Source organism: Periplaneta americana, chromosome 8, assembly GCF_040183065.1.
Source record: "Periplaneta americana isolate PAMFEO1 chromosome 8, P.americana_PAMFEO1_priV1, whole genome shotgun sequence".
In the NCBI taxonomy this organism is placed as follows: domain Eukaryota; kingdom Metazoa; phylum Arthropoda; class Insecta; order Blattodea; family Blattidae; genus Periplaneta; species Periplaneta americana.
In genome coordinates this window covers 158750415-158774239 of record NC_091124.1, presented here as the reverse complement: position 1 = coordinate 158774239, position 23825 = coordinate 158750415, and positions in this window count along the sequence as shown.

Genomic DNA, 23825 nt, shown 5'->3' with positions numbered 1-23825 from the left:
TTTGGAATGCAATATTAATTATCAACATTAGTTTTAAAAGTAATTACTAGGGAAATAGACATTTATTCCAATCATCGAATGTCGAATTAACTTATTTCCATTGTATTATTGTTTGAAAAATTTTTGAGTCCTACAGAGATTTCTAATCTATATTTTCTATCAATAGGCCAACGTTAATTACCACTTGACTGACATAATGTAGTAAAATAAAAAAGACGTCGAAATTTGAACTGTCTACTTTCACTTGTTCTAGAGAAAATGGAGGCAGATGCAAATAAATATAATTTTTTAAAAACCAAATATACCAGGTATGCTCAAAATTGTAAAAGTACCGATTACACGGATGATGCTGCACTGCATAACACACATAGTCTACGGACTGGGCTCCGCAACTACATAGCAGCACCGCCCATGCCATCGCTCACACCCTCTTACAAATACGTATAATAAACTGAAATTGAAAAAGGAAAGAGTATACATTGTAATATTCAGTTATTACATTATTTATTATACTAGCCGTACCCGTGCGCTCCGCTGCACCCGTTAGAAGTAAATATAAAGTAATTATATAATTAAAATAGGACATTTGATCCAGGGAACATTCGTGTTTGATAGAAGGATAAATCGTTTATTATGTTACTTAATTTAAATTTAATTTAAAAAATTAAAATGCGATCATTTTGATCCAGAGACCACTCATTTGGTCATAAAAATTAGTTTAGGAAATACAGGAAACGAATATACGGAATAACCTATCAAGTTTTCTGTGCATAAGAATCTATTTTAATCTTACCTGTAATCGATTCACTCAGAAGTTACTGTGATAACATTATAGCATTATGTCCATCTAGAGAAACTACACTTTCCAATGGTGAATTAATAATTAATTATACAAATCGGTTAATTTAGCTTCCGATATTACTTCATAGAAACGCAGAAACATTATCTGTAGGCTTTCATAGCTTTCGATTGTTGCTGTCCAAGGCCCCTTATAGACGAAGTCATTTGTTTTTTAATTCATTACACGGCCTTAGGTGGCAGTTATTTTAATTTTAAAACTCATTTATCTCATTAAATATCAGTCCTATCAAAATTTCTCAAAGAATAAACCTTATCGGAAATGATTTTTAAAGAAATTTTTGTTATGTAACATTTTTCATAAGAATCAATAATAAGCGAGATATTTCAATTTATTTAATTCAGGCCCCCTTATAACCCCCCTTTTAAATACCGTATTTTGAATGCCATATAGCCTATAATCTAAGTTACAACGAACTTAATTTATATTCCAATTTTCATCGACATCCGTTCAGCCATTATCGCGTGAAATGGTAACAAACATACAGACAGACAGACAGACATACAAACAAAAATTTCAAAAAAGCGATTTTCGGTTTCAGGGTGGTTAATTATATATGTTAGGACCAATTATTTTTGGAAAATCGAAAATTACCAGAAAAATTTCGGCTACAGATTTATTATTAGTATAGATTATATTTTATATAGTTATGATACTATTATATCATAGGTAACGTTATTTTCATATACCACCATACATTGCGGCCTATGCAACATGTGGATTCTTTTCTGCAAGTAATCGGAAATCTATTTCCAACGAATTTACTGCAATGTGCAAAAGATGTTCATCTGTTAATCGGGACCTATGTTTGGATTTTTGGATTTAGCAACCTTCATTCTCGAAAATAATTGTTCGCACACATATGTCGAGGCAAAGGTAGCTTGCATAGTGGCAGCGAATAGGCTCATCTTGAGATATTTCGTTTGGTTCATTTTTTAATAAATTTCTATGCTTGTCAAGTCATATTCTCTGCATTTAATTCTGAATTCTACGTGACTTCGTACATCAATTAACTCGTCCTGGAACTTCACTCACGGACTGTACTAAATTTACTATGAAAGGATTAACAAAAAGATTAATATCACTCTCCATACATCTAAAATCACTAAATCTATGTTCTGTGAATTCACATTTGAGCTGTTCCAGTACAGAGATATAATTAACTATATTTTGTTCAGGCACCATAGTTCACCCTACATACTACGTAACTTGCTTCTAAACATAGACTCTGAATTGTTCGACTCTTTTCAATGCTTGGCCTTTCATGAAGTGCTTTCAATTCTTGAAGCTGTAGTGCACGTTGCACCCCTGAAAAATTATTTCATCATATCTGTTAGAATAAAATCACCAAAATAACAATAACAGTAATAATAATAATAATAATAATAATAATAATAATAATAATAATAATAATGTGAAACTTGGACTCTCACTCTGAGAGAGGAACATAGGTTATGGGTGTTTGAGAATAAGGTGCTTAGGAAAATATTTGGGGCCAAGAGGGATGAAGTTACAGGAGAATGGAGAAAGTTACACTACACAACTGCACGCATTGTATTCTTCACCTGACATAATTAGGAACATTAAATCCAGGTGTTTGCGATGGGCAGCACGTATGGGCGAATCCAGAAATGCATATAGAGTGTTAGTTGGGAGACCGGAGGGAAAAAGACCTTTGGGGAGGCCGAGACGTAGATGGGAGAATAATATTAAAATGGATTTGAGGGAGGTGGGATATGATGATAGAGATTGGATTAATCTTGCACAGGATAGGGACCGATGGCGGGCTTATGTGAGGGCGGCAATGAGCCTTCGGGTTCCTTAAAAGCCATTTGTAAGTAAGTAAGTAATAATAATAATAATAATAATAATAATAATAATAATAATAATAATAGACTAATAATAACAATAATATTAATAATAACAACTTTGCTATAGGAATGCATATTACAGAAAACAGCTTCCCTGCCACTTCGGCATGTTCTGGATGGCAGAGCGTATTAATGTCGTTTTATGTTGCTCAGTAGTATTCCTGACAGAGCCTTACAACATAATAAACACTTCACGTTTTCACAACAAAAATAGTCTTCCTCCCAAACATGGTGGAAGAATACTGGTGAGGCGGTGCGCAGGTATCGTCTCCTCTCACTTGCACAGATGACGTCACGCTGGGACCAAGATCCAGCCTTGCCTTCGGTAAAGCATTACATTGAGGCGATTCTGATCATAATTATGTTACTCGAAGGCATCGTTAATGAAAATAAATATTTGTTACGGGACATTATAATTATGAGCAATGATAATATGCTGACGATACAGCAATAACTCTGTGCACTGAAGGTGAAAAATGAATTAATGGACAACCGCAAAAAAAAAAAAAAGCAGTGAATTACGAACAAGTATTGAACTCTCTTTTAATTTTGATAATTATTATGTTACAGCTGTGAATAGTACCACGTTTCTTGGAATTTTTGTCGACAGCACTTTAAAATGTTAGGCCTATGTTCATATTTATTTCACCTTTTATGGGGAAATGCTATTAATATTACTAGAGCCTTTATTGCTTAGAAACAAGTTATTAGAACGATTTTATTATTAAAAGTACTGAATCTTGTCAATCTTCTCCTTTTTTTTAAGGAATACAAAATATTAGAATGTTGTATACTTATATCTATAGCCTATGCTGTTTAAGCGTAATGAAACTGAATATATAATAAAATATTAGATTGTCATGATTCTAATACACGTAATGCAGAACTATAATAACAGAACGTCACAGATTAAAGAAATATAAAACGTTGTCTGATTATTGTTTAATAAGTTAATTTCTAGGGAGTCGGCCATGGCAATGACGGTGATCTGAACTGATTTCGTATCGGTATACTGAATTAAGTTCAATTAATAATCGACAGTGACTTCAGTTTTGTGTTAATATAGAGCAGTGGTCCCCAACCTTTTTTGACTGACGACACACTTTACTGAACGCCTACGATATACGTGCATTATCGGATGGAATCCACTTACTTCCTTTGGTATCACCTTGTCTTCTTATAATAGCTAGCCATCTTTCTCGAAGTTCTTCGGCCGAAGGAATTTCATGAAATCTTATTCCTACCGAACTAGATTTTCCCTATATTATTATTAGATTTTCCCTGTTTGGATTTACAAAAAGGCACACAACAATTAATCATTTTCAATTATTACTACTTTTGCGACTATGTAAATCTCTGCTCAAACACCGACATGTATACATGCACACTGCTATACACCACACCATTGTACTGATACGTGTGCGTTGGGTGGCGCCAATAGCGGAGAATTATGTCAATACATGTGTACGGCGGGTTCCATGTTAAACTATAGCATAGAGCAGGCAGTTAACAACGAGACGCTAGGCGAAGGTATCCAAACGGCGTTGGTTTAAGCATAAAGTACAAAAACGACAATATTTAAATTCCCTTGTGGTCGGTTCCATGTAATATGTACTATTCAAAATTTTGTTTTGTGAAGGAAATAGCCAAAGGATAGGTTCAGATATTGAGAAATCACTTGTATGGGAGTGATAATGGAAATTTCAAGTTATCTTAACCGATGGCTGTTGATTGTCTTAGATATCAATGCCAATACATCCTTATTATTATATTTCTCGCGGCATATGACATTAAAATCATTCTAACGTATCTAATGATTTCCCCACCCCTTTTCTTAACTGTAAATGAACACAAACGCTACTTAGGTATAACTTTTTCTGACATTTTGTATATTCGATTCCCTAACCGTTTCAAATGTATATCATTTTACCTTTTAGATGTGTTTCCAAATTATATGTAATATGCTTTGTCAAATCTGGCAACCTTTTCATAAGGGAAGCTATATATATATATATATATATATATATATATATATATATATATATATATATATATATATATATCAGTAGCGGTCCGCGGTTATAAAGGTTGGTAGTTCTGCATGAAAAATAGTGTATTTAGCAAACGCATGCTGTTTATTGCATTTAAATCGGATAACGCGTGTAATTACAGCTTCTTCTCGAAGTTGACTGTGCACCCGAAATTGTACTCCAACAATTCGCGCATCCTACCCATCCCGTGCGCTACACCTCTCCCACATGGCACAACCAGTTACATTTTGGAGATGTGCCCCACACATTGATACCTGAATGAACAACCATCAGGAACTTTCTATCGTTCGAATGCTTTTAACACCTACCGAATTTCTTTACGTCAACTTTTCTAGCCTTTACCCGTACCGGCAGACGGAATTATAAAACAGAGAGCTGGAAGTTCCTACAGATTTGCAATAAAGTATCGTAACTTGACCAGTTTGTGAACATGTTTGTTGCATTATTCAATTTAATTCTTTGGCAAGAAATGAGCTGTGGGACACAATACAAATGCTCTGTGTTTCCCACTCATTACGTTAGCCCCGCCATAAACCAGCACAATTAATTCATGTTGTTCAATTATGACTGAATTTCCGTTAAACCTATATTCCATTAAGATAGTTTGCATCAAACTTTCAGCGTCATGTTTTGGTGGCAATGAAGAGAAATTTCCAATAATTTTATTGTTATCCAGCAATTAATTTTGAATTGTTTTCGTAGTTCCTTTGAATTGTGACGACCCCTATAGGCTAAATGATCTTTGAAAGTTTAATCTAAATGTGGAGTAAAATCAGTCAAACCCCGAAATATACCGCTGTTTGTTGAATCTTCGGATTCAGCAAGTCCTCACATCGCTAATTCAAATGCGGCACAGAATTTCACACAGTTAATTATTTTAGATAGACCATATCTCTGCTTAGAAACATTTTCTTCTTGTTTCTGAATGTTAATCAAATACGCAGAATCAAGCTGTGTTAGGATATTTTAATATCGCTAGCAGTGACAAATCTGTTTGACTTGAAATGAGTTTTCGAATTTTCATGCTCTTACAGTTTTTAAGTCAAATTAATTAAATCCTTCACTCCGGTCTTTGTCCATGTATTTTCTCCTCTAAACAGAAGACACGGGTGGGGGAGAAAGCGTTTTCATGAGCGCGGCAAAAAACCAATCGTTTCCATTACACATTTCGGTATTAAAATGACTAGTAGGCTACATGATTTCCTCGACTTTTTCCAGAAATTTCAATATTTAAATTTGGTGTAGGATGTCCTAATTTCTTAAGTTAACGTGGAATTTCTCTTTTAATTTCGAAAAGGGTTGGTCGATTAGATTTTTCATTTCATTCATTTTTAATATAAAATATTTCCTCAGACACACTGACTAATCACATCACACCACCCACAGTACTACAGCACACTGGAACTGTAATGACATACAGTAATCTAGAAGCCTGTGTTCTAACGCAGGTCACAAAGAGATGAGGGTGTTGACTTTTTTTTTTTTTTTTTTTGTATATTCGAACAGATCTGCTTCGGTTGCAGCTCCAATGCAGTCTTATGGGGCAGTGAACAAAACCTGTTTCCTGCTGCCGACTACCCTGCTTTGAGCTCCAGGAACTGCCGATCACAGATCCGAAAAGTACACTACAGTTAAAATTCTCCAGCAGTTCAAGGCTCCTACAGACAGTAAAATCTCGAATCGAAGAAGAATGAATTGGAAAAATAAATGAGACAATGAACTAGATTACATAAAAGCACGTTTTACATTTTTAATTTTACAGGTCCATTTAAATGGCGGTTCTGCAGCTCTGCAGTTCTTATTGTAGAGCCGCCACTGACAGTGACGGCTCGTGGGTATTGAATTAAGGGGGGGCTGCATACAAAAATAACCAAGCAACTTACTTTATTTGAAGATTAGTTCCATGCGCCTTATGTTGTAAGTTGTGTTTAAATGAGACAGGCTCATGTTAGTAGATTTAGTGGCATTTAAAAGAATTCTGCGTACAAAATTCCGACACACCGGCGACGCTGCTGTTGCAAGTGTCGTTAAATAAACCATAATTTAATTTTTTATATGCAGATTTGAAATATCTAACTGGCGATGTTGTAGTTGGTTGTATAATATATAATACATGATACATCAATAAATGAAAAAAATAACTGAGCCAGAAATTGAATTCAGGATATTCAAGAGTACGCACCAGGGCGCTTGTCTCATTTACTGTGATGTGAGATGTTTCAGATTCCATTATGGTTTGAAAACATTTTCTTCTCATGAACAACATTTACTGTTCTTATTTTAAATCCATCTTGTTGCCCCAGCTGATGGAATTGTCTTTGAAACACATTAATCTAATACAGACTGTGTGGATAACGAGAGAAGAAAGGTATACTGGATAAATTAGCAAAAAATATGCGAGCCTTTGTATTTTGTTTAGCGGCTTTTTCCATTATGATATTCAACTGATGGGCACTTAATTTCACATTTCTCCTGAATTGTTAAGGTACTGAACTGAATAGACTGTAAATATTGTACAGAATTAAACATTGTTGCACTTGTTATACTCACAACATTAAAGAAAATGTATTTAAAACTGCGTGCTACTGACAAACTGCTGCAAATTTTGCAGCACCTGGAAACTCTGGATTCATGGCAAGGGGCAGCAGGGAGGAGGGGTAAAACTAATGCGCAAAGCATCCGAGACGAGACTGGCAGCTCCAGGGGAGGAAGTGGCTTCACCCTATAGTCCTTGTCTCTGGTTTCGCTCTGGCAGCACCAGGGGAGGAAGTGACTTCACTAACGATTGCGTGCATGTCATTGATAGCAAAATTTTTTAAAACATTCGAGCCGCTAAATAGAGACCGTGTAATAAATGTATTACACAACATAAAACGGGACAAGAGCCGCAAATGTCTGGGGGTGCTGCAGCTCTGCAGCCCCTCTTCGAAAGCCGCCCCTGAAAGAGATCATGATGAGCCGAAATATTTAAAATCAATTCACGCCTCTAATTTAGGGCCAACCTATGAAACCTTTGAATCTCCTAAATAGTCTGAGGGAATTAAAACTGGACAATTTATTTCCAAATATTTGTATAGCCATTAGAATATTCTCTACAATTCCTGTGACAGTTGCTGATGCTGAAAGATCCTTCAGCAAAATGGAGAAAATAAAATATGTATTCAGATAAACAGTGTGTCAAAGAATGACTGAGTAACCTTGGCCTCCTTAGTCTGGAGAGCAATCTTGCTAGGTCTTTAAATTTTGATGATATAATTGATGATTTTGCATCAATGAAGTCAAGGAGAGTTGTCTGTTGATGTTGGACTGCAAGTTAGAAATTACAGGTATTCAAGAATAATGTTTTATGAATATAATATATACAATGTGAAGTTTTGCTAAAACTCTTCAACGTAATAAAAGTGTATATTTTTAAATTCGTATCTGTGTATGGGGTATCTTTTATTTATGTTGCAAATAATTATTATGGTTAGAATAACTGGTAACTTGTAATTGTTACTTTTTTCAACGGGGGTCCAGTTCAGTATTGTATAGGGGCCCATAAATTCCGTAGGCGGCCCTGCAAAAGAAGATGGAACAGTTGACCCTAATTGAGAATATTACATTGTAATAATTTCATTTTTAAATTTATTACTTCATATTTCAATTGACTAATTCTCATTCTCTCTTGATATTCTTTCCTCCTCATGTCCATTTCTGCCATTATATTTCTCATTCTTTCTTTATGTTCCAATTCCTTCATTTCCATTTCTTTTTTCATGTTTGCTATTCTTTCCAAGTGTTCTTTCTCCTGCTGCACCAGCAGTTCTTCAGATCTCTTTTGAGCCATGTGCTGAATTGCGATCCTGCATTCGTCATCCTGAAACAAAGAAATGTAAAATAGGACTCATTTCTTCTCTGAATAAGTATAACCTGTCAGTTCTTGTTATATTGTCTTCATATGCATATACATATATGTATATGTATATATGTATGTATGGATGTAGGGTTACCATTCGTCCGGCAAAAGGAGGACATGTCCTCTTTTTTAATCATTTTATCCTGTCCGGCAGGTGTTTTAAAAAATATTTGAAATGTCTGGCATTTCCCATTTCAACTAGAATTAATATGAATATTAAATAATGTGGGATATTATGCATAGAATAATGCACAAATGGTGAAAATCTATGAAAGAATTTAACTGTTTTGAATAGTTGAAGCTGGAGCACATAAAAAAAAACATAAAATATGATGAGCTATTTGACATTGCATTGAATTCTTGCACTTTAAAAATGTCACTATTCATGATTCTAAGCTAATTTATCAATTTTATTCTGCAGTATACAAAGATATGCCAATCAAGTTAATTTGGACAAAGATTTAAGTTTAGATAAACAATAGTGCAAATTCTTCAATTCCAATAGTTCTGCGAGCACTGAAACTTTCTCAAAACTCTTAAAAATATGTCAATTCTATTTATTTATCCCAAGTCACAATGGAAGTGTTGAGAGAGTATTTTCCCTAATACCTGCTCAATGGACAAAAGAACGAAATCACATGCTAACGGAGACAGTCAGAGGTATCATCATGGTGAAATATAATTTCAAGGAGATGTCCTGTGAACAGTTCCATAGTTATTTGGTACAAAATATAAGTTTGTCTCTTCAGGCTCTTGTGCACAAAATGGGCTCCATCGATACGTAGGGTACAGATGTAATACTGATCCAGCAACTAGTGAGAAAACTGACTAAAGTGAGCCATTGTTTTTATCTTTAATATTGTTCATACCAATTTTTGAAAAGTTCTCCTTTCTTCAGCAATGTTCTCTTATTTTAGATTCCATGTCCTCCTATAGAATTTTTTCTCATGGTAACCCTAGTATAGATGTCAGTTTCCTATAATGATAATACACTAAGCAATATGGGCCAATAGTCTGTCATCACCTTAAATTTTATGAGTTAAATTGATGTTCATTTACATGACATGAATATCAATATGGCAGCCACCAGACTGATTAGTTGTGACTCACTGTGAAATAGTTACCTGAAAAAACTGTCTTCTCTTATTACACTTTCGTTTCCTACCTGTCGGAGGTCTATTTTCATCAACAGGTTTGTGTGACGTGAAAGAACCCAATATGAGCAAATGCTGGGTAACTTTCGGTGCTGGACCCCGGACTCATTTCACTGGCATTATCACTATCTCGTTCATATCCTAAATAACCTAGATAAAAGCTTCGTAAAATGACCTACTAAAAAAAATAAATCTTAAATCTTGAAGACTAACTTTCCTGGTGTCATGTTCGATAAGTATCTTAGTTGGTCTTGTAACATTGATGATCTTTAGACTCAATAAGGGGGGCAAAGGCTAATTGGGATTTCCCGATTCTGATCGGGTCAAAAACCCTGATGGAATTGATATTTAACCCCTGTGGTGAATTTCGATGAAGTCCGGAGGGCCTAGTTAGCCAAATCCACTCTCCTCACCTCCACGCTGGGGCCCCCTGGGATCTTTTGAGATGCGAAAGAGAGAGTGGTATGCGGATAGCAATGGGAGGCTACCGCATTTATATATCCCAAACTAATTTTCCTGTGTATACCATGTTGAGTTCGGCCCGGGTAAAAAATTCCGGACGTAAACTCTCCCCCCAATCGGATGTCCGGGTGGGGGATACCTGGGACGAGCACATAATGGTAGAAGAAACTGAAGAGAAGAAAAGAAGATTGAAGAGAGCAACGCGGGATCACGAGTTACCAGGTAAGTTAGAAAACATGAAGGAAGCAATGAGATGAAACAGAGTGGATGTGATGGGAATATCAGAAGTGAGGTGGGAAAATAGTGGTGAGTTGATGATTGATAATAGGGCTCGGAAGTTGATGACATCATATTTTTCTTAGAATCACAGACAATGCGGGATACAGTATATACTCGTTTCACTTCAACACGAACCAATAAATGTAGCCTACTTTTATTTTGCGTTTATTTGCATTTTTTGGTCTTTTGTTGCTCACTAGTCATTTTATAGAAAATGTTATATTTTTTGTTGCTGTAGAAGATACGTCATCACCACCACCGAAGAAAACAAGAAAAGGACGAAAAACGATGGCGAGATGGAAGAAATTTTGTTGCCAGTTCTTTTGCTGTTGTTGGAGGGGTAAGTAATAGTGATGTATGTAGCATGTTTTTTTTAAGCATGTAGTGATGAATAGAGCTGGAACAATTCCCTCCTAAACAAGCTAGCAGGACAACCATGTCATTAAATTTGAATAATATGTGCTAGTGCTTACTTATTCCATCTTAATAATACTGCAAGGCACGTCAGAAACGTAACTTCACTCACTAACTACAAAACTGTTCACCTAAGTAGACACTATAATACTGTTATACTTGTTTACGAAGTAATTGTTTCATCTCTACTTATTAAATTAGAGGCGAAAATAGAGTTAAAAATGACATACTATAACTGTAGTCCAATGTAAACTGCAAAGTGTGATACCTGGAAATCGTTCTTCCTCTTGACTGGCAGGAGCCCACAGGGATCAGTTCACGACCCTCTATTACTTTCAATCTATATAAATAACATGTCAGGAATCTTTAAGGAACTGCCGATACCATCTCTATGCAGATGACCTTCAAGTATTACATAAAATTCTACACTGACAAAATAAATGAATTAATAACTAAAATTAATGATTATCTCGACACGGAAATTCCGACTTAAACTAAATCCAGAAAAATCACAGTCAATAATTATTGTGAGTCATTCACGTTTGTTAAAAAGTATTACCTTACCAAATTAGTCTCAGATTAAAATATACGGCACCGAAATTCCATTCAATGAATCAGTAAAGAACCCAGGTGTTTAAATGGACAAGAGTTTAAATTGGAACATTCAGTGTGCAGAAACTTGTAAATAAACTTCTCACTGATCCACTCGTTTAGTCAATTGAAGAACTTTGTTTCCTTTTCCCTGAAAAAGATATTAGTGCAAACACTCGTGATGCCCCACTTTGATTACTGTGATATTCTGTTTACTGACTGCAACGTGTTCATAATATGTGCGTCCGTTTCGTCTGCAATATTTGCTGGTCTGATCACGTAACACCATCCCTCGAAATGTTGTCTTGGCTCCGACTAGAAGATTGTAGGAAAATCCACTGTCTTCTCCTCCTCTTTCACATATTGCTTTTCTCCACTCCCGTCTAACTTGCGTCTCGTTTTCAAAATTTATCCACCCACCATAATCTAGACACACGATCACCATACTCCGCAGTATTTTCCATTCCTTCCGACCTAACATTCTCATATTCATCTTCTTTCACTGTGTCTGTTCCTCGACTTTGGAATTCCCTACCGAGTAATGTCAGTGACTGTCAGACATCAAACCAATTTAAGAATAAACTAAGGAAATATTTTTCAAACAATTCTCGTTAACAAATATAACTGTGACAAGTTTTTCAATGTTTAATGGTTTTATATATATATATATATATATATATATATATAATAGTAATAATAATAATAATAATAATATAATAATAATGAGATAACTTAAATGTTTATTTATTATATATATATATATATATATATATATATAATAAATAAACATTTAAGTTATCTCATTATTATTATATTATTATTATTATTATTATTATTACTATTATTATTATCATTACTATTTCATAGCAATGTTTATTAACTAACATTACTTATCTAACTTTTATTATTTACATTTACTTTTATTATTCACTTTCATGTGAAAGTGGAAGGTCCGGGGTTCGATCCCAGGTGGTGACAGGATTTTTTCTCGTTGCCAAACTTTCAGAACGGCCCCGAGGTTCACTCAGCCTCCTATAAAATTGAGTACCGGGTCTTTCCCGGGGGTAAAAGGCGGCCAGAGCGTGGTGCCGACCACACCACCTCATTCTAGTGCCGAGGTAATGGAAAGCATGGGGCTCTACCTCCATGCCCCCCAAGTGCCTTCATGGCATGTTACCTTTACCTTTTATTCACTTTCATGTTGTTTTACGGTCTAGATATTAATGTAGTAATTATGTAACCAATTGTATTCAATTAGAATTAGAATCTGGCTGGGCGTAAGAGAAGGCACCAAAAAAATGTAACGATCGATCCCCAATTTAGCGAATGGAAGGGCTCTCCCTTATGCTTCCTGTATTCTTCTTGTTCTCCTTGTCCTTCCGTTGTCCTTGTGTCTTAATCTTGATCTCATTGGATTGCCCTGGTTCCCATAGTATTCCTCTTATTCTCTTCACATTCACTATGCTGTCCTTTAATGCCTTTTATTCTCCTTATATTTCTCTCGTTGCCATTGTATCCCCTAAGTAACGCTTGTATGCACTTTGTTATTGTTGTTTTCTGCTTCCTTGTTCTCCTTGAATTTTTCTTATTCTCCTCGTATTTCCTTTCCTACTAATATTCTTCTCGTCTTCTCCTTTCTCACGTCTTCCTCTTTTTTCCTCAGCTTACATCGTTTTCGTTTCAATCCACTTGTTCTCCTTGCATTTCCTCTATTCTACTTACAATAACAATTATATTCACCTTATTTCTCCACGTATTTGCCTTGATTTCCTCGTCTTCAGCTACTTCTGCTTGCATTCACTGTGCTGTCGTTTTAATTTAATTGTTAATATTGTATTCCTCTTGTAGTCCTTGTATTCTAATTATTCTCTCTGTATTCCTCTTGTTCCCCTTGTTCTCCTTTTATGCCCCTTGTTCTCGTTCTATTAATCTTATTCTCCTTGCATCTCATGTTCTCACTGCCTGAACTTTTCCTCCTCGTATTCTTTTCCTCCATGTCTTTAACTTTCCTCTTCATTTTCGCCTCGTTATTACCCTTGTTATCTTGATTCCCTCCCATTTGTTCTCCTTATATTTACCTTGTGCGCATTGCAGCATTTCTGTTGTTGTTCTACTGTTTTCCTTGTTCTTCTTGTTTTCCCCTTTCTTTCATTGCACTTCTCTTGTTCTCCTTGCATTCCTTTTGTTCTCCTTATATTCCCCTATTCCCTTCGTATTCCGTTGTTCTCCTATATTTCCCTTCTTCCATTTCACTTTTCCTCTTTGAATGTCCAATGTCTCTTGAATTTCCCTTGTTCTCTTTGTATAGCCCGTTTTCTCCATGTATTGCTCTTTTTCTATTTGCAATTCACCTTGTTCTCCTTGTATTCCACAAGTTTCCTTTAGGAAAGCAATTTAGTTATGTTGTTATATTGAGTTTGAACTGCTTGACAAGTTCGGTGGACACAACGAGCGAGATTGACATCAGTACCGCTCTACTGATGCAGAAAACCAGCTTAGATGCAAGTGATACAGATAATATTTCGAATAATGGTGAAGAGTTACGCTCTATTCACAGTGACTATAGTAAGTCAACTACAGACGTGGACAAATTATTAACAAAATGGACAATTTTTATGATAATTCTGTTTACAAAATTAGACTTTTCAATTTAGACTACATTTGACAATTTTGGATATTTCCATCATTACAGTAGACAGAAATATGCAAAAATGTCAACTGTAGTTTAAATTGAAGAGTCAAGTTTTGTAAAAATATATAATAAAAGTCTTCAATTTTGCTAATAATTTGTAAATTAGCAAAATTGTCAACTGCATTGAAGAGTCAAATTTTGTAAAAATATAAAACAAAAATCTTCAGTTTTGCTAATAATTTCGGAATATCCAAAATGTCAACTGTAGTACAAATTGAAGAATCGAATTTTGTAAAAATATACAACAAAAACCTTCAGTTTTGCTAATAATTTGTAAATATGCAAAAATATCAACTGTAGTCCAAATTGAGGAGTTAAATTTTGAAAAAATATACAATACAAATCTTCAATTTTGCTAATAATTTGGAAATACACAAAAATGTCAACTGTAGTCTAAATTGAAGAAACATATTTTGTAAAAATATATAATAAAAACCTTAAATTTTGCTAATAATTTGTCCACGTCTGTATATACAGTGTTACGGCTAATAGTAGTACAATCAGGGCAAAACTTTAAGATTTTGATTTCAAATTTGCAATTCATTAAACCAAAATACCGGTATGCTCCCCCACATTTTCTAAGTAAATTCAAATGAAAATGAAGTACATGGAAAGAAGGGAAAATCAGCCTGTCATGAGGATGGGAGAGAGTTCGAGCCTTATTGGAGTATTTCTTTTTCTTGAACAACGTGGAATAATAGAATTTTATTACTGCTCAGTTCGTCATCATCATCATCATTGGCATTACGGCCCTTGTAGTTTAGCCTTAGCCTCCCTACTGCTCAGTTCGTATGGGTTATTATTAGGCTCAACCTTGAAGTAAAGTTACAAGGGTTAGCGATAGAAAATTCAGTTGCATCTTTTTGACTCTGTCGGGTATATACATATACAGTATATAAAATGTCAGAAGGAAGTGAAATTGGGAGAGGAGTACGTCGAGAATGCCCTTTATCACCTACCCTGTTCAACATCTATTTGAAGGATTTAGTGAAGAACTGTTTTCAGAATATGGAAGGAGTGATAGTAGATGGAAGATGAATAAAGTGCATAAGATGTGCTGATGATATGATGTTGTCAGCAGAAGAGGAGATTATGCTAAGAAATATGCTACTGGAGCTAAATGACAGCTGTGAGCAGTACGGGATGAAGATAAATGCAAATAAGACCAAGACCATGGAAGTCAAAAGGAGGATAGTAATGGCCAAGGAAGCTTTGAATAGAATAAGGAGCATCTTCTATGGATCTCTGAAGAAAGAACTAAGGAAGAGACAAGTGAAGTGCTTTGTATGGAGTGTGGCATTGTGTGGGACAGAAACATGGACGTTACGAAGAAGTGAAGAGAAGCGAGTAAAAGCATTTAAAATGTGGATATGGAGAAAAATGGAACGTGTGAAGTGGACAGACAGAATAAGAAATGAAGTTGTGTTGGAAAGAGTGGGCGAAGAAAGAATGATACTGAAACTGATCAGGAAAGGAAAAAGGAATTGGTTAGATCACTGGCTGAGAAGAAAATTGCCTACTGAAGGATGCAGTAGTAGGAATGGTGAACAGGAGAAGAGTTTGGGGCAGAAGAAGTTATCAGATGATGGACGACATTTAGATATATGGATCATATGAGAAGACAAAGAGGAAGGCAGATATAGAAAAGATTGGAGAAAGCTGGGTTTGCAAAGAATGACTGAATGAGTGAATGAACGAATATATATACATATATATATATATACACATACATGTATTTCTTTTTGTTTCGGTAAAAGACCGCAGTTCAAGCAGATGAAGCTATTACATATCTGACGAGGACAACGTGATTTTTCTGAAAGGAAAGAGAAAGTTCTAGGCCATGAGGAAGTGGATTGGTGACGCCATTATGTAATTGTAAGGAATTTGTACAGAGTGTTTTAAAAATGGACTGAAAGTAATCCCAGTGTTAGGGAAATTTTAGCTAAGAAGAATTAGTGGTCGAATTTTACTGTAACTTTTCCGGAAAATGTGTTATATGCATTCATACCTTGGGACTCACCAGTATCTTGCTCAGAAAAGTGACACCTGGTCTAGCAGAGGAACATTCCAGGAAACAGTTTGAGGAATTTAAGAGACGAAAAGTGGAAACATTAATAGCAAGTACGAGAAGACGCAAATTAACTTACGTTGGTCAGAATAATATTAAAATTATGATTTCGGGAACATTTTTTTTTCATAACTTTTTTTTTTATTTTGTTTGAAGAAGACAAAGTATCTCCCAAGTAATGGTTCGTTTTTTTTTTATCTTTTTTGGGCCAGGTCAAGCCTAATAATAAGTGATAGGATTTAGACAATAATTATTCCGATTTCTGTTGAACAAACTGAAACATTGGTCCCATGACTCTGTAAAACTACATTTTCTAGTTATTTAGGAAATAAAAATACTGTTATCAGGCTCGAATCTGCTCTTCTCTGCATGACTCACATATGTCTGAGTTACTGACAGAGACGGAAGACTTCACTTCTGTGCAGCATGTCAGAATCCTCACCAAGGTATAAATGTACATAGACAACCCAGATCAAAAGGGAAATAACTCCAAATGTATAGTTATGAGAAACCTGAATTTTAAAGCTTCATATTGCTGTGAAAAATTCAATTGATACATTTTAATTATTTGAAACTTATAGCACAGCTATATGGAACATTATTAACAGAATTCTGGAGTAATTTGAACGATCCCTTGATTTCTCACAACAACATAGCCTATTGCTTTAAAAATGCTGTTTTCTCAAAACTTTAAATTGTCAGTTGTTTCGTTTTGAACTGGGCTGTTTATATCAATTATACAAGAAACCCATTTTCTTACTATTTTCTCAAGTGCGTTTTAGAATAGTTTACGACAGCACTCGAAATTGAACGAAATTCAATAACTCCCTTAGCGATAGCTTGTGTATCTATGCTCAATATCTCTGAGCATGCGCAGTTTCTTGTATCTGGACTATACAAAGGCCCATTACTTTTTTCTGACAGTGTCATGAGTGGATATAGAGTGTTAGTTGGGAGATTGGAGGGAAATAGACCTTTGGGGAGGCCGAGACGTAGATGGGAGGATAATATTAAAATGGGTTTGAGGGAGGTGGGATATTGTAATAGAGAGTGGATTAATGTTGCACAGGATAGGGACTGATGGCGGGCTTATGTGAGGGCGGCAATGAACCTGCGGGTTCCTTAAAAGCAATTTGTAAGCAAGTTGTAAGTACATAATGACAATTTCTTAAAAAAATATTTTTTCTTACTGTTGATTGTTTGATGACGTACATGTTGTCATTCTTACTTAATACGAGCTTAAGCACTATTTATGCTGTTAATTAGCTAGTAACACTGAACAACAAATTTTTACTTTTTTTCCTTGCTCCGAAATACAAATAGGTGAATATTACTAATATATGTGGCCTAAATCTGAATTTAGAATCCAAGTTGCCTCATCACGTACCATTTTCCAGAGAAAATGATTTGAATTTTTAATGAAAAATCTCTTTTTTTATTTTTTACTGCTACTGGTAAAATTACAACACACTAAGGATTCAAAATGTCTCATAATACTTGAAAAATGTGTACTGGATACAAAAATGATATTACATAGTTTAAAACACAACAATATTAAAAATATTTCATTCATATAATGAGAAAAATCTCGGAATTTGAACTTACATTTAAAAGAATTTTCTGGATGACTTCTGTTTATAATTAAACCCGAAACTGTCTTTTACAAGGAACCAAAAATAGTCTGCAAGCATGCTGGATAATGATCTTCCTTTATATTGCCTTTCCATTTCAGATATTTCTTGATGAAATCTTTCCCCATGTTTCTCGCTTACCGTTCCAAGATTATGAGGAAAGAAATGCAAATGAAAATGTAAAAAGTGTATTTTGAGCGACATATGTATTTGACATGGTTTCCACAACAAGTTCTATGTAGTTGTCTCCCCTAGAGTTTCCAAAGAAATTTGAGCAAACATCTTTGAAAGTGCACCATGCCATTTTTTCTGTAACAGAAAGTTTTTCCTCAGCCATAACTTTGTGAATTTGTGGACCGATGAAAATGCCCTCTTTCAATTTGCCCTCATTCAAACCGGTAAACATTTCTTTTAAATATTGAAAACCAAACCCTTGTGTGTTCATTGCGTAGACCTCACTTTGAACTGTTATGAAATTAACTTAATAGAACGGATCAATATCTGTTTATTTATTAGAAGTACAAAAGAACACGCCAACAACCATAACAAATCGGAAATAAGTCATGCACTCATAAATTGCATTAGCTTTTGTTTTGGTTTACAACCCCGAACTCGTGGCATATATTTCCTGGGGGAGCACTTATCGAAAAGTGAAATCATAGTAAATCTTAAAAACCTTACGTGATACGAAAAGAAAAAAAAAAAAAGGAATTCATTTTCGGATTCAGTGCGCACCAAACCATAAGTGACACATTGTTTGAAGTTGTTGTTCAGTGTAATCAGTGTGATAACAACGATTTTAATTCAGAATAATATTGTTTTTTAGCTCGATCCAGAAAATCAGGGACGTCGAGCCATAGCAGCAAATCCGAAATAATAATGAAAGTCACAGAGGCTAGCTCCTCGATTTCTTCAGAAGGTACAGTAATTGTTTACATCAGTAGCATGTAGTAATTTTTGAAAGTAGGAAGCAGTAGCTAAATACAACCCATATAGAAGAAATGCATTTTCGGATTCAGGGCACACCAAACCATTGTTTTAAGTCAGAGCAAAATTCTTGTTGTTAAGTGTAATCAGTGTGATAACGACGATTTTAATTCAGAATATTATTGCTTTCTAGCTGTACCCGGACCATCAGGGATTCAGCCGCAATCGCCAAGCCTAAGCATCGAGTCACGAGAAATCAAGATCACAGAGGGTAGCTCATCTACTTCCTCTGAAGGTACAGTAATTGTTTACATCAGTAGTGTGTAGTAAATTTTGAACGTAGGAAGCATTAGCTAAATACAACCCATATAGAAGAAATGCTGGATCTCTTTGGCACTTGTTCCTGCGGTCATTTAGCTGACATCACCTTCGTTTCATTCAGACACTAGACAATAATAGCAGTTGATAAAGCATCGTAAAATAACCCATTAGAGAAGATTACTAGCATAGCACATGGGTTCAAGAATGAAAAAATTGGTCATTATTATTGATTTACTGCATTTGTCAGAAGACTTCAATATTCTACTAGTGTATAATATTGACGGTTTCTGATAACACTGTAGGAGGAAGATGACTGTTCGTACAACAAAAATGCACTACAGTACAGTGCATCACATAAGTATATTGGAATTTAGTAAAGGGTTAGGTACAGCTTACAGCAGTAAAATTTTTGGAAATATTCAACATTTTTTTCGTCCATTACTGTATCTTGTAGAATAATGAAAATTGGTATGTGTAAAACACTGTCTTTCTGCTATATGATGCGAGATCGTGCGAATTTGCTTGTTTTCCGCACAGAACCAATACGCGGTAAGTGTGAAATACCACATTCAGTATTCCCTATGTAACACACATAACGATTTCCCTCTTCTTACCGCTTAAGAGCGACATTCATTTTACTGCTTTAGGCTTTTAACATATTATTTTTAGAGACGTTTAACATAGTAATAATTATAAATTGGAAACTTACCACTGCAATTTCACCTAAATTTCAATGTTAATTATTGTTTTTAAATATTTGCAAAAATTAAGTAAAGTCTACTACTCCACTAAACTTATTGCATTTCTGATACAAGTAACATTAAGGAAGCCGTGAAAAAATCAACGAGATTCCAGATGCCGATGTTATTACTGCAATATGTTATATAAATAATATTGTTAAAATATTAAAATGAAAAATAAATCATTACATAACCTTACCGTTTGTTTTAAGTTCGCATTTATAGACTGGGGGAAAAAAAAGACAGACTTCTATCACGGCCTGCTAGAGTATAGTAAACACAGAAAACATTTTACAGCAACAATGTTGAAGAGAGATATATTGGTGTTCCGAAGTTGGAGATTTCATTGCAACTAATTAGAAATTCGACTTTCAGGTATGTAATAAACGATCTTCGCACAAAATAATGTACAATACACGAGCGGTATGTTTGTTTTCATGTTCTCGGAAATTAAAAAAGCTCAACTACGTTTCGCTTTTTCAATCTTTTCCTCGACCATGAAAACGTCAACATACCACTCTTGTAACGTATATTACTATTTTACGATTTAAAAAGTTACTTGTATATTTTTTTCAGAATTCATAATGGTGGCAGTTCACTGTGCAGTGATAAAGCGTTTCCTTCATAACTCAAATTTGTAAACTTTTTCATGTTCTCGCTCTTTTATTTTATTGCTGAAACTCATGTTTACGATATCATGCTCTTTGAACTACATTCCTTAATAAATAATATATTTTTTTCATTTTGTGTTAGAAAACCATTTTTTTAAATGAATTTATTTTTTATCAGACAATATTTCAAAGATAGGGAAGTGATCTTGCATCATATTGTAGATATGACATGCATAAATACACACAAAAATTTAATCACAGAATGTTGGATAATTTTGAGTTATGTCGGAAACGCTTCAGTGAACTGAATTTTGAAAAGAAAAATTGTAAATAATTTTTTTAATCATAAAAATATTTTTTTCATATAGCAGAAGGACAATGTTTTACACACACTGATTTTCATTATTGTACAAGATACAGTAATGGAGGAAAAAAATGTTGAATATTTCCAAAATTTTACTACTGTAAGCTGTACCTAACCCCTTAATGTGTTTGAAATTTGTTCCAATAAACATAAAAAGCGCTTCTTGAATACTTCCTCCTATAAATCATTATACTTAAGTAAACATATATGTGTGGCCAACATGATTTCAATGTTACCAATAACTTCATTATGTTGTAATAATTATTATGGAACAATTTACACACTTCAGAACAATGCTGTCCAATTTGGACCACACTTGTAATTTCATGTTTCACTTACCAACTCTGAGATGCAGTGAATATCCCTGTTTCACTGTCAAAAGTCAGAACTGGTAGAGCTAGTGTTTTGTAGACTTTTAGCCTCATATGTTTGTGAACTTGGGAGGGTTTGAAGACGGTGTTGATTACTCCAGTGGTTTTTATAAATTTACATATTTTGCTTGCTATACCTTCATCAGTAATATAAGATAAATTGCAGCCTAAATAGTTAAATGAATTGATATGTTCAATTAGTTTATTATTTATCTTGATTTTACTTGGAATTAGCTCTTGTCCCAAAATTCCATGATTTTTGTTTTCTCTGTAGAGATTTGCATATTGAAATCTGAAGCAATTATTTCTAGATTATAAACGGATTTTTGTAGATCTGTTTTAGCGATGAGTACCTGATCGTCAGCAAACAGTAATGTATCGAGAAGCGTGTTTCGATTAATTTGAATTCCGGCATGATGACTTTGCCTCCAAATGTATAAAATATGGTTCATATTTATATGATAAATAGGAGAGGGGAAAGATCTCATCCCTGTCTCACAGCTTGGTTTATTGAAGTCCAGCTAGTAATTCCACGTTCAGTTCTTATGGCAATTTCATTTTGTTGATATAAATTATAAATGGAAAAACTGATTGAATTTGGTACATTATCATGGCATAAAATCTGTAAAAGTTTATTTCTGTTAGCATTATGGAATGCTTTCACGAAATCAATAAATGCTAAGTGTGTTTCGATATTAAACTCTCTGTGCTTTTCTATTAAATTCTTCATAGTAAAATAGCTATCACAACATGATCTTCCTTTTCGGAATCCATTTTGTTCCTCAGTGATTTTGTCTTCATAAAGGTGTAATAATTTATTTTTGATTATGGTTGTGTAGATTTTATAACCTGAATTGAGAAGGCCTATGCCTCTGTAACTTCCACATTGTTCTTTTCCCCTTCTTATAGCTGGGTATTATAACAGCCTTTTGCCTACTTTCTGGGAGTTTTGATCCTCCCCAAATATTGTTTAAGAAGTATAAAAATCTATAAGTAAATCCTTCCCCAGCGCATTTGAAAAGCTCTATATTTAAACCATCTCCAGCTGGAGCTTATCCATTTTTTGAGCGTTTATATACTTTAGTGAGTTCGTCATAAATAATAACATCCGTTGTGTTGTTGTTGGAGTTCGTTAATGTAAGAGGCATATTTTTCTGGAATCATATATAGAGTGAATCAAAAGTCTGAAACCATACAAATATCTTCCATATGCTTGATTTTCGATTACTATAGATGTTACCAGTATTTGTAAAATAAAACGCTCTACCAGTGACACATTCGATTCTAGCCCTCAGTTATATCAAAAGCCGCCATTTTGGATGCAACTTTGAAATTTTAAATGGAAAGGGGGTCATGGAAGTACTCAAAATCATGTGAAAGTTTCTGAAAAAATCAATGTCACTATCTGTTTTGAGATATCTCAAATCATTTTCAAGTTATTTAAAGATCACTGTCATAATGACACAAACATTAGTTACTGCATCTACAGATATTTTGAAACAATATGGTAAGTGCTAAGGGTGCTTTGGAAAAGGTATTTTTATGCAATTCTGGTAATCAACTTTTTCTGTTTTACTGTTTGATTAACCTGTGACAGTTTCAATGCATTGTTGTGATTATTTGAAGCTTTCCTATAACAAATTTCCTGATTTTCGTGATAGAATTATCGAAAGAGGAAAGAATTGATATCATTCTCCATTCTGGTAGATAAGCAAAAGAAATGTTACAGCAGACTGGATGAACAGTTCCCTGGACATTAGATTGGTCGGCGTGGACCAGTAGAATGGTCAGTCAGGTCTCCAGATGTAACACCGCTAGATTTTTTCATTTGGGGTTACATAAAGAACTTGATATATGAAGAGAAAATTGAGAAAGTGGAGAGAACATTTTGTAGCACTTTAGCACAAGGTTCAATGATACGGTTCTTTAAATGTTCCACAGTCTCAATTTTCTCATCATATACCAAGTTCTTTATGTAACCCTAAAAGAAAAAATCAAGGGGTGTTACATCTGGAGACCTGACTGACTATTCTACTGGTCCACGCCGACCAATCCAATGTCCAGGGAACTGTTCGTCCAGTCTGCTGCAACATTTCTGTGGCTAAACCCACCAGAATGAAGAATGATATCAATTTTTCCCTCTTTTGATAATGCCATCATGAAAATCAAGAAATTTGTTATAGGAAAGCTTCAAATAATCACAACAATGCATTGAAACTGTCACAGGTTAATCAAGCAGTAAAACAGAAAAAGTTATTTACAATAATTGCGTAAAAATACCTTTTCCAAAGCCCCCTTAGCACTTACCATATTGTTACAAAATATCTGTAGATGTAGTAACTAATGTTTGTGTCATTATGACAGTGATCTTTAAATAACTTGAAAATGATTTGAGATATCTCTAAACGGATTGCGACATTGATTTTTTTAAGAAAATTTCACATGATTTTGAGTACCTACATGACCCCCTTTCCTTTTAAAATTTCAAAGTTGCATCCAAAATGGCGGTTTTTGAGATAGC